At 39.7% G+C, this 18,133-nt stretch overlaps 1 long non-coding RNA gene across 2 annotated transcripts; it reads right to left on the reverse strand.

Moving 5' to 3' along the window:
- Window positions 1-12,086: 12,086 nt before the first annotated feature.
- On the reverse strand, window positions 12,087-16,799 carry LOC110141720 (uncharacterized). Of its 2 annotated transcripts, XR_002315119.2 has the most exons (4): window positions 16,631-16,799; window positions 14,943-15,125; window positions 13,107-14,300; window positions 12,087-12,377 (listed from the first exon to the last, which is right to left on the reverse strand). It is a non-coding gene; the product is annotated as an uncharacterized lncRNA (long non-coding RNA). The 2 variants fall into 2 exon arrangements; XR_002315118.2 differs by lacking the exon at window positions 14,943-15,125.
- Window positions 16,800-18,133: the final 1,334 nt, after the last annotated feature.

The raw sequence follows: 18,133 nt of genomic DNA on the forward strand, positions 1-18,133 counted from the left end.
TATTTATAACTGAATCACTTTTTCTGTATACCTGAAATCACCACAACATTGTTAATCAACTATCCTCCAACATAAAATAAAAACTTTGAAAGAAATCTGTCTTCTCCATGAAGCATGCCCGCTGTGATACCACTGAGGCCATCTATCATGGTGTAAGATAAATGTCTTCATAGTTAATATGATAAACCTGCATATTGATTACGATTAACACTAGATGCTTTTACTTAGACATAGCACTAGTTTTGATAATTATATTTTGTGTTTCCTCAGGTGGTCACTGTATCCAAATGCTCTGAAATAGCTGTTTTTTCACGTCTTGTGCTACCTATTCTTTATTCCACTCTAATGCTTACAACAGTTAGAAGTTTCCTGTGGATTGCAATTTCCATTATTGAAAATTCAGCTTCTGAATGAGATCTACATCTTGGGTTATTCTATAGTCATCTTGATTCATTCTACAGGGAAATGGCCAACTAAGAGTATGTTAATGGAATCACTGGCTCAGGGATTCCAACTGTATTTCCTGGGTCGATCACAGACACCTCCACCCCTCCCAACTCTATAGTATCTTAGTATCTTGCTCTTGTCTTGGGGCATCTCTTAGATTCCTTTCTCTTGTACTTTATGTACCTTTCTAATATTTATTTCTTTATCTTCCCAATACCACCGTGGTTCAAGCCTTTATCTCCTCCTTTGGCTTAGGGTTAGCTCCTAACTGACCTGCTTTCAGAGGTCTCACCCAAACCCACACTGGCAAAGCATTCCTTGGGTCTTAAGATATCCAATGATTCTTTATGATCTAGCAACTACATTTCGAACTCTTAACTTAAGCACTTAAATTCCTCTATGATCTAACCACATGTTCCCAAATACCCCTAAACAATAATAAGTCTAATCCTAAAGGAGATCAGTCCTGGGTGTTCATTGGAAGGACTGATGCTGAAGCTAAAACTCCAATACTTTGCCCACCTGATGCGAAGAGTTGACTCATTGGAAAAGACGCTGATGCTGGGAGGGACAGTGGGCAGAAGAAGAAGGGGACGACAGAGGATGAGATGGCTAGATGGCATCACTGACTTGATGGACATGAGTTTGAGTAAACTCTGGGAGTTGGTGATGGACAGGGAGGCCTGGTGTGCTGCGATTCATGGGGTTGCAAAGAGTTGGACATGACTGAGCGACTGAACTGAACTGAACTGAATCCCCCAATAATAGTTTAAAATTCTTTAGTAGTTTTAAATTCTTTGAATACATATTGTCTCCTCGCCAACTTCACTTATGCTGGTCTCTCCTTTTGGAATGCCCATTTCCAGTCTCTGCATGATTAATTTTCTCTCATTTTTGAAACCTTTTTCAAATTTAATTAGAGCCAATGAGTTTCTCTGATGCCTTAAAGCTGAGATGTATCTCTTTTCCCATGCCTTTTTCTAGAACTTCCTTAACATCAATTCTTCACTTTTAAGAGTCTCTTGCCTTGCCCTGATCTTTTTGTGTTATTCTCCAAACTAGATGTGTCTTCTTTGAGAAAAGGCATGTGCTATGCATACTTTTTATTCATTGAATCCATTATTGTGGAAACTCCAGAAATAGGTTGACTAGAAAATTGAACCTGTAACATGAAATCAGTCATTCTCATGGACCTGCCTTATTTAGAGGAAGCATTGCACAAATACATGGAACTGTTCTAAGATGTAGTTTGGTTTTATTTTTTCATGAGCAGAGAAGAGGCTATGCAGATGGTATTCAGGATGGATTTCAAATAAATAGATGGGGCTGAAGACTGAACTTCACATTTTTAGTGGAACATGATGTAGGGTGTTTCACTTTTGCCTGGGGAAATTAAGGCAAATGAAAGGGCTGACTGAAAAACAGTCAAAATATATTTTATAGCCATGTGTAAATTCAGACATGAAAGCATTTAGTCATTCATATTACAGGCCGAAAAGTCCTCCTGGCCTGGCTTTAGAAGAAGAAATTGTATGTCTTAATTATCTGTGGGCCTTATTAAAACTGCAAGCTTGTTCGTCTCTGCTATGTGTACTGAAAACCACTTCTCACAGTTCCATAAATAATAATGGCATAATGATCAAGAGATGTGCACTTAGAAGTTTTAGAAGAAAATAGCCCATGGAACAGGGGGTATTAATATATGGGAAAAGGAATTTTCCCTCACCTGCCAACATGACTTGACTATATAAGCAGAGAGCAATTTGCATCTTTCAGGGAGTTTGGAAAGTTCACATATTAGCATTGCAGTTATATTCCTGCAGTAATGAAAATGAAGTCAGGAGTATCTGTAAAGATTTTGTAAAATGTCAAATTGTAGTAAAATGTAAGGGAAACACTAATGTGGTTAAATAGTAGCCTGGGGGTGGAGGGAAGAAAGGAATGGGTAAATATCAATTTAAGACTAGGATAGATTAAAATTAGCATATCAGGTAAGGATCATCCATTCCAATTTTTTATTTTGTAGGTAAAGGGATAACTGAAAGTTAAAGTCGCTCAGTCGTGTCCGACTCTCTGTGACCCCATGGGCTATACAGTCCATGGAATTCTCCAGGCCAGAATACTGGAGTGGGGAGCCTTTTCCTTCTCCAGGGAATATTCCCAACCCAGGTATCGAACCCAAGTCTCCAGTACTGCAGGCGGATTCTTTACCAGCCGAACCACAAGGGAAGCAGGAAATACAGTCACTGCCTGTAGTGTTTTATCATCCTCTTTACAATATATATTTGTGAAAAGTAGACTTTATGTACTTGATCCCTCTTGCCTTGGAAACATTAAATATTTTTCTACTCCCAGTAACTTTGTAAAACAAATAGTTCTGCTCTTTCTTTTAATCACAGGGATGGTGATAACAAAAATATTGTCATTAAAACAGTTATGTGCTTCATCTCTATCAGGAGCTGGTAAAATATCACATGCCTTCAACCTACTGAATATAGGACCTGAGAGGGTCTATACACAGAATTCAGGGGATCTGTGAATCAGAAATCACATTTGTACTCTCACTAATTTCTATCCAGAATAGAAAATTTCTTTCAGTAATAAATGTGAGCAACAACTCACAGTACCAGGATATAAATATCTTCGTGTTTCATGACAGTGGTTCAGTTCAGTTCAGTCACTCAGTCGTGTCTGACTCTTTGCAACCCCATGAATCACAGTACACCAGGCCTCCCTGTCCATCACAAACTCCTGGAGTTTACTCAAAATCATGCCCATCGAGTTGGTGATGCCATCTAGCAATCTCATCCTCTGTCGTCCCCTTCTCCTCCTGCCACCAGTCCCTCCCAGCATCAGGGTCTTTTCCAATGAGTCAGCTCTTCGCATGAGGTGGCCAAAGTATTGGAGTTTTAGCTTCAGCATCAGTCCTTTCAAAGAACACCCAGGACTTATCTCCTTCAGGATGGACTGGTTGGATCTCCTTGCAGTCCAAGGGATTCTCAAGAGTCTTCTCCAACACCACAGTTTAAAGCATCAATTTTTCGGCGCTCAGCTTTCTTTACAGTCCGACTCTCATATCCATACATAACCACTGGAAAAACCATAGCCTTGACCAGATGGACCTTTGTTGGCAAAGTAATGTCTCTGCTTTTTAATATGCTATCTAGGTTGGTCATAACTTTCCTTCTAAGGAGTAGGCGTCTTTTAATTTAATGGCTGCAATCACCATGGGCAGTGGTTTTGGGGCCCCCCCAAAATAAAGTCTGACATTGTTTCCACCATCTCCCCATCTATTTCCCATGAGGTGACGGGATCAGATGCCATGATCTTAGTTTTCTGAATGTTAAGCTTTAAGCCAACTTTTTCATTCTCCTCTTTCACTTTCATCAAGAGGCTTTTTAGTTCCTCTTCACTTTCTGCCATAACGGTGGTGTCATCTGCATATCTGAGGTTACTGATATTTCTCCCGGCAATCTTGATTCCAGCTTATGGTTCTTCCAGCCCAGCGTTTCTCATGATGTACTCTGCATAGAAGTTAAATAAGCAGGGTGACAATATACAGCCTTGACGTACTCCTTTTCCTATTTGGGACCAGTCTGTCTTTCCATGTCCAGTTCTAACTGTTGCTTCCTGACCTGCATACAGGTTTCTCAAGAGGTAGGTCATGTGGTCTGGTATTCCCATCTCCTTCAGAATTTTCACCAGTTTATTGTGATCCACATAGTTGAAGGCTTTGGCATAGTCAATAAAGCAGAAACAGATTTTTTTCTGGAACTCTCTTGCTTTTTCAATGATCCAGCAGATACTGGCAGTTTGATCTCTGGTTCATCTGCCTTTTCTAAAACCATCTTGAACATCTGGAAGTTCTCGGTTCACATACTGCTGAAGCCTGACTTGGAGAATTTTGAGCATTACTTTTGAGATGAGTGCAATTGTGTGGTAGTTTGAGCATTCTTTGGCATTGCCTTTCTTAGGAATTAGAATGAAAACTGACATTTTCCAGTCCTGTGGCCACTGCTGAGTTTTCCAAATTTGCTGGCATATTGAGTGCAGCACTTTCACAGCATCATCTTTCAGGATTTGAAATAGCTCAACTGGAATTCCATCACTGCCACTAGCTTTGTTCGTAGTGATGCTGTCTAAGGCCCACTTCACTTCACATTCAGGATGTCTGGCTCTAGGTGCGTGATCACACCATCATGATTATCTGGGTCATGAAGATCTTTTTTGTACAGTTCTTCTGTGTATTCTTGCCACCTCTTCTTAATATCTTCTGCTTCTGTTAAGTCCATACGGTTTCTGTCCTTTATTGAGCCCATCTTTGCATGAAATGTTCCCTTAGTATCTCTCATTTTCTTGAAGAGATCTCTAGTCTTTCCCATTCTGTTGTTTTCCTCTATTTCTTTGCAATGATCACTCAGGAAGGCTTTCTTATCTTTCTTGGTTATTCGTTGAAACTCTGCATTCAAATGGGAATATCTTTCTTTTTCTCCTTTGCTTTTCACTTCTCTTCATTTCACAGCTATTTGTAAGGCCTCCTAAGACAACCATTTTGTCTTTTTGCATTTCTTTTCCATGGGGATGGTCTTGATCCCTGTCTCCTGTACAATGTCATGAACCTCCATCCATAGTTCATCAGGCTCTCTGTCTATCAGATCTAGTCCCTTAAATCTATTGCTCACTTCCACTGTATAGTCATAAGGGATTTGATTTAGGTCAAACCTGAATGGTCTAGTGGTTATCCCTACTTTCTTCAGTTTAAGTCTGAATTTGGCAATAAGGAGTTCATGATCTGAGCCACAGTCAGCAGCCAGTCTTGTTTTTGCTGACTGTATAGAGCTTCTCCATCTTTGGCTGCAAAGAATATAATCAATCTGATTTCGGTGTTGAACTTCTGGTGATGTCCATGTGTAGCCTTCTCTTGTGTTGTTGGAAGAGGGTGTTTGCTATGACCAGTGCGTTCTCTTGGCAAAACTCTATTAGCCTTTGCCCTGCTTCATTCTGTACTCCAAGGTCAAATTTGCCTGTTACTCCAGGTGTTTCTTGACTTCCTACTTTTGCATTCTAGTGCCCTATAATGAAAAGGACATCTTTTTTGGGTGTTAGTTCTAAAAGGTCTTGTAGGTTTTCATAGAACAAAATCTCATATATTTTTGTCACCACTTTGAAAATGTAGTAGCTAATAGATGCATTTAACTTAATAGTTATGTATTAATTCATTAATTAAAAAAAAGCCGGTGTGTTTTACTCTATCACAAATCTTTGTATTTAACCGCATTCATACAATTGATTTCCTATGTATTTTTTCTGATGTTTTAAAAAATTCTTTGAAAAGAGTCCATAGGCTTCCTCAGATTTCCCAAACTCAGGGCACAAAAATAATTTTGAACTCTTATACTGAATAACAGCTTCATATGTTTAGGTTTTGTTTAGAAGTTCATCCTCATTTCTTTTCAAGGGTGTAGTTTTGAAATTAGTTTTAATAATGTTTTCATTGTAATTCAATCTATCGTATTTATTAACTTTGATTTTCTATGTTAGCCTCCATTAGAAAGAGAGATTAACTTGAGTTTCTTGTAGGAATTTTTACTGCCACTTTTAAAATGATTCAAATGGAAAGATCATATTTTTTAATAATAAATTTAATGTTTTTTCAATAAATTTTCAATAAACTTAATGTCTTTTCAAAATGGACCTTAAAATGAGATTTCAAAACTTCTAATTTAAAATTGGAATTTTTCTCATACTTCACCAATTTTTGAGACAAGAGCTGATAAAATAAAGACTTCAAACAACACCACTCTTAAACCTCGAATAAAGCATGTGGAGACATATCCATTTTTCCCACTTTATCCCTAAGTAGATTAATTTGTGGCTGATTGTGAATTATGCAAAATGACCCATATATCACAAAGTTCCCTGAAACGACATGTTGTTGTTCAGACACAGAATGCTTCTTTCCTTTATTAAAAAAAAAAAAAAATGAGACTGAGGAATTGTTGCAAAAGGAAATTAGGATTTAATCTTAGCAAATAATATCCAGGACACTATGAATTAAACATGTAAAATGATTTAAAAGTTAAGAATTCTCTCTCAAATAGCATTTCTCATTTAGGTTGAATTTTTAACAACTTGCCTGGTTTTATCTATACCTTTCTAGAGATCAAATGTCAGGGCCTGGAAACTGGGGCCAGATGGCACTAGCCAAGTTGAAATATGCAAATGCAGCAACACTTATCACACTACTTGCTTTTTACCCCTGTTGTGCATGCAGGTTGGGTGGGAGGTCTTACACAAATTTTCCCGAGGCAATCCTTTATAAAGGCACAGTGTAGCTGTCAGGGCTTCAGTTCTTTACATTTCAGTTTCAAAAAAACTTTAAAGTGTTTTTTTTTTTTTTCCTGAGGTCACTGCCAATCATCTAAATATGTGGTAGTGGTGACACAGTAGTGGCAAAGTGATCACACATCATTACATAGTGCACACGTGATTATTTATGCCTTCTCAACCACAGTGTAAGTTACAAGCAATTATTTTTCCGTCTCCTCCATGTAATTACACTGTAATCTACTGGGACATGTAATTGCACGGACGGCTTCTACACTGAATTACGCAGCTCTCAGGGGCCATGTGAGACCCCTGGAGCCTTTTACCAGCTAGTAGCTGGGCGGTCTCTTTGTGTAAACCTGGTGGCCTGAATATAAGGGCTATCCTAGAGGGGGATTTGCAACCCAGATGTGGTGTAGGGCCACCAGGTAAAGTGCCTATGGGAGGGAGAGGCTGTGGGGTTGACATCCAGCCTCAGCAGATGGCCTCTTGATTTCCTATCCTCAGATAACAAAATGTTCTGGGAGAAAAGGCAGCCTATGTGGAAGCAAAATTTTTATTGGTGGGAAATTTCTTTAGGATTTAGGGATCTTTTATCAATACTTGCCATTGTTAGACTCTATAAATGTTCAGTGCTTTAAAATATATACAGTTTTATGGAAATGTGTGTGCTCAAAGAAAATGATAAATTGCTTGACAAAATGCAAAATAAATAAAGAGATAGAGGAAATGCTTTTTCTTTCTTCCCTCCTTTTCTCCTTTTACATTCCTTTCTCCCTCCATCACTCATTTTTTCTTTTTTTTTTCTCTTTCTATAAGGTACAAATGTAAAAGCAGCACATTAAGTAAATAATCTGATTTTGTGATAATATGCTACTATTTCTACTGTGTTTATCTAAGAAAGAGCAATTTTTAATTGTTTGCCTATTGATTTATCAGGGTGCCTTCTCACATAGGCTCTGAGAAGCCATAGTTTGTCCAAGTGGGAATCAGGAAAATCCCCAAAGAGGCTGTGCTGGAGCTTGGATGCTCTGGGAAGAAAGCAGGCATTAGGTGGGTGTGATCCTCTATCTTTGTCTCCTGGCCTCCTAGGAAAGGTCAGGCTTTCCTCAGCTTCACTGCTGGGCTTGGCGATTATCCAGGTTGGTGTGTGACATGTGCAGATGCCCGTTGCGTGTTTCCTGTGGGTACCTGTATTTCACTGCATTCTTATAAGATGAAGTTGTTGGGGCAAGTGTATCTTCAGCTAAATAGAAATTTTCTGGCAGAAGTCTGCAGAATCAGAGCTATAGCAACAATGTTGGATTGAATCCTGTGATCAAAAAGGTAAAATCCTTGCTTGATTAGCCTTTAACAAGAACTTTCAATTAAGTGTGTAGTTACATTGTTCATCGCTAGATTTTACAAATGCATGTGAATTCCAGAGTCATTTTTCTTGAAGTGATTTGAATAAAAGAAGTATTTGAAGAATTTTAAAAACAGGCTTGCTCAAAAGAAGGCTATTTTGAAAACGTGTCTCTCAAGTGGATCTTCCCCGACCCCTACCTTTATTGAGATAAATCGACAGTTTTTAAATGAGGAATAATTATCTACTATCATCTATCACATTTTTTTTCTCCAGAAAATAAAGTTTTACTCAGCAAACATATTTTTTACTATTTCACTCATGCATATGTAGATTAATATTTTTCTAATCTATTCATATGCACTCTAGTATAGTTTTATGATTATATATTTGAGAATGAACGTACATAGTTAGCTTAGGGTTCCCAGGTGGCTCAGTTAGTAAAGAATCTGCCTGCCATGCAGGAGACCTTCTGCAGGAGGCCTGGGTTGAGAAGATTCCCTGGAGGAGGGCATGGTAACCCACTCCAGTATTCTTGCTTGGAAAATCCCATGGATAGAGTAACCTGGCAGGCTACAGCACATGGGGTGGTATAGTCAGAACCAACTGAGCAAAGTAATGCATACATAGGTAGATCCATATGTAGGCGTATATATAGGTATATAAATACAGTGGAATGATTGATTTTCATTGCTGAACGTTTATAGGTGCAACTTTTATAAAGTGTATACCTTAAAAATTCTCTGAAATAAATGAGCAATCAACGTGTATCCTCACATTTAGACACTTGGATGATTCAGTTCAGTTCAGTTGCTCAGTCGTGTCCGACTCTCTGTGACTCCATGGACTGCAGCATGCCAGGCCTCCCTGTCGATTACCAGCTCCCGTTCACGCAGACTCATGTCCATTGAGACTTGGATGATTAGTCATCACCTATAGTTCTAAACATGTGGTTGGCATTACCTTACAAGCCTTTAATTTCTTGTCTAATAGTTTCCTTAGAGTCACTCACTAATAAGTCATGTGTTTTAGATGATTGCAAATTTGATTTGTTTCACTTTTGGCTCTCCTTCACCACAGCTACACACACTTGTGGGGTAGAGGCTATAGTTGATTTTTGTTGCCTATGAAAATGCTACTTTGTCTCCCTTTGACCTAGATGCTAAATTTTCCTTTGGTTGTCATGGATTTTTGACTTTGCAAAATACTTTGAGATTTCAGACTTTTTTATTTTTTTGATGTCACCATCACATTCAGGGACCTCCAGTGAAATAAATGAGAGATTCAGATGAATCTGCTTGTGGTTTTGTGTGGTATATAAAGGTCAGTGTTCAAAGGGCAACTCCTTACCATGGGGAATGCAAGTACACTCTAATTAGAAGAAGAGGCCAAGAGCTCTCTGTCTGTATGAGTACCACTAAGGACCGAGCTAAATGGGTTTTTTTTTTTTTCCCTAAAATCATACGATTCAGTAGCTATATCACTATTGTAATTTGTGAAATTTATTGAGTTGTCAACAAAAGAAAGATGTTTGAAACATTTGCCTATTAACTGATAGCTTCAAAAATCTTAGCCGCACAACTCTTCTACTACAGTGAGCAATTTATTTGCTTGCCCAGCACAGGTTCATTCCTAATTTTATTAAAGCTTTCAACTGTAAGAACTTGAATTCAGTGTACAGTAAACCCACTTTCTAAATTCGTGTGAGGTTTCTCACATTTCCTCTTAGAGTGAGACTTCGTGTTAGTATCACTTGGTTCTTGCCTGGAAAAATCCCATGGACAAAGGAGCCTGGAGGGCTACCGTCCATGGGGTCACAAAGAGTCGGACATGGCTGAGTGACTGAGCACAGACATCACTGGTTACATTAGCCCAAACCAAAGTGATAGTCAAGAAAATCTGAAGGTGCCCTAAACAGTCAGCAAAAGGCTGGGCATGTCCTGGGGGGGCTGACTAGTAGGAAGAAGTACAGCCTTGTGAGAGAAGACCTGTGGTCCAACCTCAGCTGTCCTGAGCAGGAGCTCCCAGCCACCCCATGGTAACTGAATACTTGAAAGGCAGTGGATCCAAATTGAGATGGACCCAAATTGAGACGTGTTCACTGTTAAATGCACATCTACTTTGAAGAGTTAGTATGAAAACAAGAACGTATACTATTGGATTAATAATTTTTAAAGCATAACTTGTTGGAATGAGAATACTTCGGACATATCAGCTAAATCAACTGTAATATTAAACAGAATTTCATCTGATTATTGTTACTTTTTAAATGTGGCTACTGGAAAATATTAAACCACATACATGTCTTGCATTATATTTCTATTGAACAGTGCTGTCTAGAAGTTAAATCAATGGGTTTAATTGGAAACCCTTGATTCTCTTGCCAGCACAGTTTGGCTTTGGATGATACATAGAATCATAAAAGCCCTCAGTTTCTTCATCTGTGAAATGGGGATAATAACACTTCCCACTTACTGACGTCATGGGGAAGTAACTATAATATTTAATGACCCAGAGCTTGTAAATGTTGAGTTCTTTGGATCTTCTAGAGTGAAACTAGTTTTTTTTTCTTTTTTAAATTCCCTGAGGACAAGACTATGTGAATAAACAAATAGAGTGCATGGGAAAACACCCACACACTCACAAAGTTCTGGCCCATTTTCTCTTTGGTGAATTTATAGTGGCTACAGACAGCAGGGGAAGAAAAAAAGAATCATGTTCTTAAAAATGCCAAATGGACTGCTGTCAGACGTGTCTAAACTTCATAGGGCCTAAATATCTGTAACTCTAAAAGTGTCCATACTGGAATGATAATTTCTGAAGCTGTGGGGACATGAGCCATGGAATTTTATTATATGTTTGTGTGTGTATGTATATTTATGTGTGTGTGTGTGTATGCATTTGAAATGTTCACAATTAAAATGTTTTAAATAAATAACTAATGACCATTCTGCCCTATCTCTTCTCTTGAAAATTTAAAAAATTTCCTTTATGTTTTCCATGACATTATTGTAGGCTGATGCTCTCCTTCACAATAATTTTACATTTGCAACCATTCTGCCAAAGGAATATTTTTGCCCTGAGCTCAAGTTTAGATGAAACCTTTCTTTTCCTCATGACTTCAGAGCAAAATGATCCCAACATAAGCAGGAATAAATGAACCAGGATGAGTCAATGAAAAAGTCATCCTTCTTCTTCCTCCCTAACTTTGTGCTGTTTTAATAGTTAATAATTTAATTCTCTTGATGTCTCTTTCCCCCAGTGGAATCAAAGTCTTTTTTTCCCTACCCTCAATCTCAGAATTGATGGTGTGGATATGAGGGATGCTTGTTTTTAAGCACCACGGAGTTTTTTGTTGTCAAGATGGACCTGGGTTCTTCCTGAAACACAGGAAGCATGCAATATTTTCATCCTCTGAAGAAGCAGCCTCCTGACCCGCTGGAGCCAGTGCAGTCGTGCTGAGTGGTCTACGTTTTCCTGTTCCTTTGCTTTGTACAACGCGGAAGTCTTGTTTGATGTCTAAATATGAGGATGCTGGAAATTTGGCATGCCAAAGCTTGACTTTATATCCGTAATTTTCACATCCTTTATTGAGAACTACACACTTGCACATTGTGGTAGGCTTTGGGGGTGGGGAGTAAATAGATGTCAGCAATTATATTTATGTATCTACTTCAGGTGTATAGCAAAAATGTCCTTCAAAGGATGACTGCATATGGCTGGGGGAGGATATTGTGTGTGTGTGTTTGATTGAAACTAGAACAATAACTTAAAATACCATTAGGTGCTGAAAATAATAAACCTTAGCTTAGGGCTCTGATAAAACCCAGGAGACAATCTTCTTGTATCCTTTATCATTCAGTAGGCAACTAATTTTTATCCCCGTTTTATCAATACAAATAAAAACTCTAAAGCCTGGAGAATTAAATAACATGATTAAGTCACACAGGTCATTGAGGGTAGGAGTGAGCAGAGGGGAAGAATCCAAATGTACCTTGGAGAGAATTAGTCACTGAAGAAGAGTAGTCATTTGAAGTGGAGAATGATAGCTATTGATCAAAATCATCCTTTGCCTAATCTTGTGAAGGAATGATGGTGTCTTAGAGAATTTAAACTGAACAAGTGTTTCACTGCATGGGAACACTCAGGGTCTTAAGCAGTTCCCAGTAGGCATCTTGGAGTTGCAGCAGCCTGAAGATCCAAGGTTTGCGCAGGGGGCTTGAAAGTTCAACCACGGGTACCAGTCTAGCTGCTCTGCCTGGTGGGGCAACATGAAGGGGAGTTGAGCCTGATGAGGGGATCTGTGCTTGGAGGGGTAGACTTGGGTCAAGGGGAAACACATGCTCATGATGCACAATAACACCAAGTCCCCCAGAATCCGCAGCAGAGGAGCCAGTGTAGACACATGTGTGTGAGCACAGGTGACATTCTACCTGGTTGGATGACCGCTTTGCAGGGCCCTAGAGGAAAGGCTGGGGAATATGTGTGATAGCCAAGCATTGTGTCTGCTTGTGATGGCTGAAACAGCTGAGATGAATACAAGGTTGGAAAGTAGCAAAGAGAATAGAAGTACCTCAGCTGACTTAAGGCGTGGGAGGGAGTGCTCCAGACTTCCAGGGATGGTTTTACAGAAAAAGGTACTTCAGTTTGTTGTCTCCTGAGAGCCGAACCTTAGGCAAGGATCTAGGTGCATTTTGGTTTAATTGGGAGTACGTCCCAGGAGGCATCAGGGAGTCAGGGACGAGGGGGAGCTACCATAAGGGTGTCTTATCAAGGATCCCCTGTGGGCAGTGGGACTTGGTTCCACCGGGACTTCCTGAAAAACAAGCACAATGCCTTCCAAAGTTGTCCACTTAAAAGACAGGAAACTGGAGCACTTATCCACTGGCTCCTGTCTGCACTGGTGGAGCGTTCCCTCCGGGGACTAGGCATGCACACGGGAGCTGCACAGGAAAGTTCGTGGGCCAGAGAACTGAGAGATGCCTACTGGGTTTCTTGAGGTGGAGCCGCGTGATGTGACGTAGATCCGGATGCACTTGGAAGTCTCCAGGGTAGGTACAGCTGCTACTGGTGCTGAGCTGAGGGATACGGTCATGGAGGCATTTGCAAGAAATGTGGTGGAAACTGTGACTCTAGGTTGATAAAAGAATAAAAAGCCAAAGAGACATGGAGAAGAACATTTACTAAGCTCTTATAAAAGAGCAAGACTGATTTTAGAAATTTAAGGCAGTCTGCAATGTTGAATATAAAGTGGTGAGTCGAAATAAAGTTGGGTATTCTACACAGAAGACAAATCATGGAGACAAGAGTCATTCTATGGAGTTTCAATTTTATATTTTTAGAGCCCAGCATCTAGGTCAATAGTGTCCAAAGTGGACTTTCCTTTTTAAAAATGTTTTTTAATGTGGACATTTTTAAAGGTTTTATTGAGTTGGTTACAGCATTGCTTCTGTTTCATGTTGTGGTATTTTGGCTGCGAGGCATGTGGGATCTTAGCTTCCCAAGCAGGGATCATACACATGCTCCCTGCATTAGAAGGTGAAGTCTTAACCACTGAACTGCTAAGTCCTTTCTTAATTATGTATTTTTTTATCCTAAAAAGGAAAGAAAATCGAATGTGGTAACTGTTACATGGCTGGGCCGCAGCACTGGCATTCAGTCCTGATAACACAGAAAATGTCATACGTGGTGTGGAAGGAAGCGGGCAGAAAGCATGGAGTGTCTCCTCCCGCCAGGCAGCGCGGCGGTGGCAACACCGCCTCCTTTGCTCTCAGAGCCTGTTGCAATGTGTTGTTAGTTAAGTGCAGCTGGATGGATAGAATCATGGACTTAATTAAGGGGTGTTCGCTGAACTTCTCACAAAATGGACAAGGGCATTAAAGAAGATTCTTGAAAAGAACCGTCACCTTGAAGATAATACCAGTTAAGCAATGATAAGAAAACAGAAATGCCAGCAGCATTGACTTTATCCTGTTCTTACAGCAATTGCTTCATCCATCGTGTCATGAGATAACAAACAATGAAATAAGAAGTAGGTCCAAAAAAGAAAGCAGAAGAATAGAAATAATTAAGAAGACTTGGGACTTCCCTGGTGGTCCAGTGGTTGAGACATCGCCTTTCAATGCAGGGGCTGTGGATTTGATCCCTGGTCAGCGAGCTAAGATCTCTCATGCCTCATGGCCTAAAAAACCAAAACATAAAACAGAACCAGCATTGTAACAAATTCAATAAAGACTTTTTAAAAATCTTAAAAAACACTATTTGAAGTATGGGCTTAAAACCATTGCTTCTAAAAGTATAGTCCAGGTCATACCTCAAGAAGACACTGTTTCTTGAGATGTTAGCTATTGTAAAATCATTTTCATTAGTAAGTTTTTTGGAAATAGTATACTGTTTCATATTCTTTTTCATATTTCTACTTCTTGCCTTATTTTTTTTTTTACCACACATACGGTGTATTAGTACAGTATATGTATATAATGTATAGACAGAATCCATATACACATGTATGTACATGCATGCACATATATATATATATATTTAAATATGCATGTGTTATTGATAAAGGCTAAAATTCTCTCCCCTCATTATCAGACTCTGAAACAAGAACCAGGGCAGGTAATTTGCTTGGGAGGTGATTTCAGGAAAGACACAGGAGGGTGAGGAAGTGACACGGGAAAGAGAGAAATGCCAATAATGGGTGTGAGTACAGTGGACAGCTAGTTCTCAGTTCATTTTGGCACTGTCTAAGAACCACATGAATGCACCCTAGAATTGCCCACTCAGAGATAGGATTGTTGGGGTTATTTCCACTGATCCATACCCCTCATTTGTTGAGCTTTAGCCACGGAGGCATTTAATTGCTGGATTTCCCGATTTGCCCCTCCATGTGGGTCATGAGGTCCCTCTGTCCAAGGGTGGAGGCCCCTGGAGAAGGCCCCATGCAGTGATCAGATGACGCAAGCACCCTTGGGGGCAGTTGTGTCAACATGCTGGGTGCTGTTTCCTAAGTCATGGGTGGAAACAGAGGTAAGTGGGGTGAGTGGATATAAGGCAGGACATGGAGAACATCAGGTACTCTCTCTGTCATAAATATTGGAAGATCGGTGTTCTAGGGAAAGGGAGGAGACACATGCTAGATGGAGATGTTCAGAATTGAGGTTCAGAAAGGTCCCTTTGGCAGCAGTGTGATAGTGAATGTTTTGGAGGAACAGGAGAGAAGAGACTGGAAGACCTGTCTTCCTGATATTGTACTAATCCAAGTGACCAGGGAAGGTGGATCTGAGGAGTAAAGTCTAGAGGTGTGTTTGGCCTAAGTATAAAGATCTTGGCGGCTGATTTGATGTTAGAGAGTGAAAGAAGAAACCACAGGTTGATCCCCAGACTTTGCCTTGAGTTACTGGATTGATGAAGACCAAGAAGAATAGAAGGGAGGGAAAGGGAGGTGGTAAAACGGTCTGTCTGAGCAGCTTCAGTGTCACATGTCTGAGGGATAGATAGCTAGCAGAGAGGTAGATAGAGCATTCTGGAATCCAAGAGGGAGAGAGTTCAGTGAAAAACACTGTGGGAAGTATAAGTTAAAAGCACTTCCAGAAAAGTATCTAGGCAGCATCACTAGATTAGAAAAAGCATTTACAGATGTTTAGAAGGGTGTCTCTTAAATGTAATGTGTACATAAACTACTGTGTGATCCTGCTAAAATGCAGATCTTGTCTTAGGGCATCTGAGATGAGGCAGGAGAGTCTGCATCTCTAACCAGTTCCAAGGTGATACTGATGCTGGTGGCTTTGGGCCACATGGTGAGTAGCAGAGATTTAAAGGATGAGATGAAAGAAGGTTCTAGAAGTCTGACCATTTAAAATTGACATGGAGAAAATAAAGTAATACCCTCTGAAATCTGCACTCATAACATTCGACAGATAATAATAAGGAAAATTTGTCTATGGATTCACCATGGAATACTTGCTAAGAATGGCTCAGTGACCAAAGTCAGTGCAGATGTTCTTGAGTGTAGGCAGGATAACATGTATAGAGATATAGCTGGGCAAAATGAGGTGGGTAGGTTGTGGAGGAGTAATTCTCTGAAGCCTTATTCAATTTGTTGCTTAGGAAAGCAGGAGTCAGTGGAAAAAGTTGACTTTATCTAAGAAAGCATATTTAAGAGATACCAGCAAAGAAATGAAATCCAGAGAATTCAGTTTTCTGTCTTGCATGGTTGGTCCTTTGGGAGATGCTAACCAAATAAATACCCAGAAGTGAAATAAGGGGGGTTGTAGAGATGATGGAGAGAGAGTGAGGGTATGTTAATAACAATGAAGTCATTGAGAAAGACAATCAATACACAGAATTGGAAGAAAAAAAAAAAAAGAAAATGGAGGGAAGCAAACTCAACACTAAATAAAGAATTAAAGTACCTTGACTGTGGTGATGGTATCATCAGTGTTAGCCTATGCCTAAACTCATCGAATTGTATACATTGAATGAGTGCAGCCTTTTTGCATATCAATATACCTTAATAAAGCTGTAAACAAAGTTGAAAGAACCACAGAGAAAATTGGGGTTATGCTGTCCAAGTGACTCACAGATCCACAAATACAGAAAACAATACGGAAATGCACTTCAGTTACATGCTGGAACACAAATGGGAAAACATGAAAGTCAGTTTTGATCAAGAAGTTAATTGAGATTGTCACACTTTAAGAATTTAGAACAGAGACAGAAGAATTCAGAACTTATACCCAAGTAACTATAGCAAAATATTTATTACAGAATATGAGAAGTAAGTGTGGACCTTGCTACTCAAAACATTTGAATAGAACTTTAAAGATGTCTGGCTATGAAGAAAAATAAACAATAAAGGCTGTTACCTTCTTTGTCAGGTGTGAGAATCCTTTGCTGGTTATGTCTGATGGATTTCTTTCAAATCCTTGATCTGTATCCAGGAATATGCTCCTGTGAAAATATGAATAGTTGAAGTCCCCCAAGCAAAGTGTCCCCTTCAGTTCAGTCCAGTGACTCAGTCATGTCCGACTCTTTGCGACCCCATGAACCGCAGCACGCCAGGCCTACTGGTCCATCACCAGCTCCTGGAGTCCACCCAAACCCATGTCCATCAAGTCGGTGATGCCATCCAACCATCTCATCCACTGTCGTCCCCTTCTCATCCTGCCCTCAATCTTTCCCAGCATCAAGGTCTTTTCCAATGAGTCAGCTCTTCGCATCAGGTGGCCAAAGTATTGGAGTTTCAGCTTCAGCATCAGTCCTTCCAATGAACACCCAGGACTAATCTCCTTTAGGATGGACTGGCTGGATCTCCTTGCAGTCCAAGGGACTCTCAAGAGTCTTCTCCAACACCACAATTCAAAAGCATCAATTTTTCAGCGCTCAGCTTTCTTCACAGTCCAACTCTCACATCCATACATAACCACTGGAAAAACCATAGCCTTGACTAGATGGATCTTTGCTGACAAAGTGATGTATCTGCTTTTTAATATGCTGTCCAGGTTGGTCATAACTTTCCTTCCAAGGAGTAAGCGTCTTTTAATTTCATGGCCGCAATCACCATCTGCAGTGATTTTGGAACCCCAAAAAATAAAGTCAGCCACTGTTTCCCCATCTATTTGCCATGAAGTGATGGCACCGGATGCCATGATCTTAGTTTTTTGAATGTTGAACTTTAAACCAATTTTTTCACTCTCCTCTTTTACTTTCATCAAGAGTCTCTTTAGTTCTTCTTCACTTTCTGCCATAAGGGTTAGGTCATCTGCATATCTGAAGTTATTGATATTTCTCCTGGCAATCTTGATTCCAGCTTGTTCTTCCTCCAGCCCAGCGTTTCTCATGATGCACTCTGCTTACAAACATGCATATTTGTGTGAAAGTATTTTCCTACTCATCTATACCGAAATCTTTCTGAAATCTTATAAGTTCAGTTCAGTTCAGTCGCTCAGTCATGTCTGACTCTTTGCGACTCCATGAATAATGGATGTCAAAAAGAAAAAATACCATGAGCTG

This window comes from Odocoileus virginianus, chromosome 9 (genome assembly GCF_023699985.2).
Source record: "Odocoileus virginianus isolate 20LAN1187 ecotype Illinois chromosome 9, Ovbor_1.2, whole genome shotgun sequence".
Taxonomy (NCBI): domain Eukaryota; kingdom Metazoa; phylum Chordata; class Mammalia; order Artiodactyla; family Cervidae; genus Odocoileus; species Odocoileus virginianus.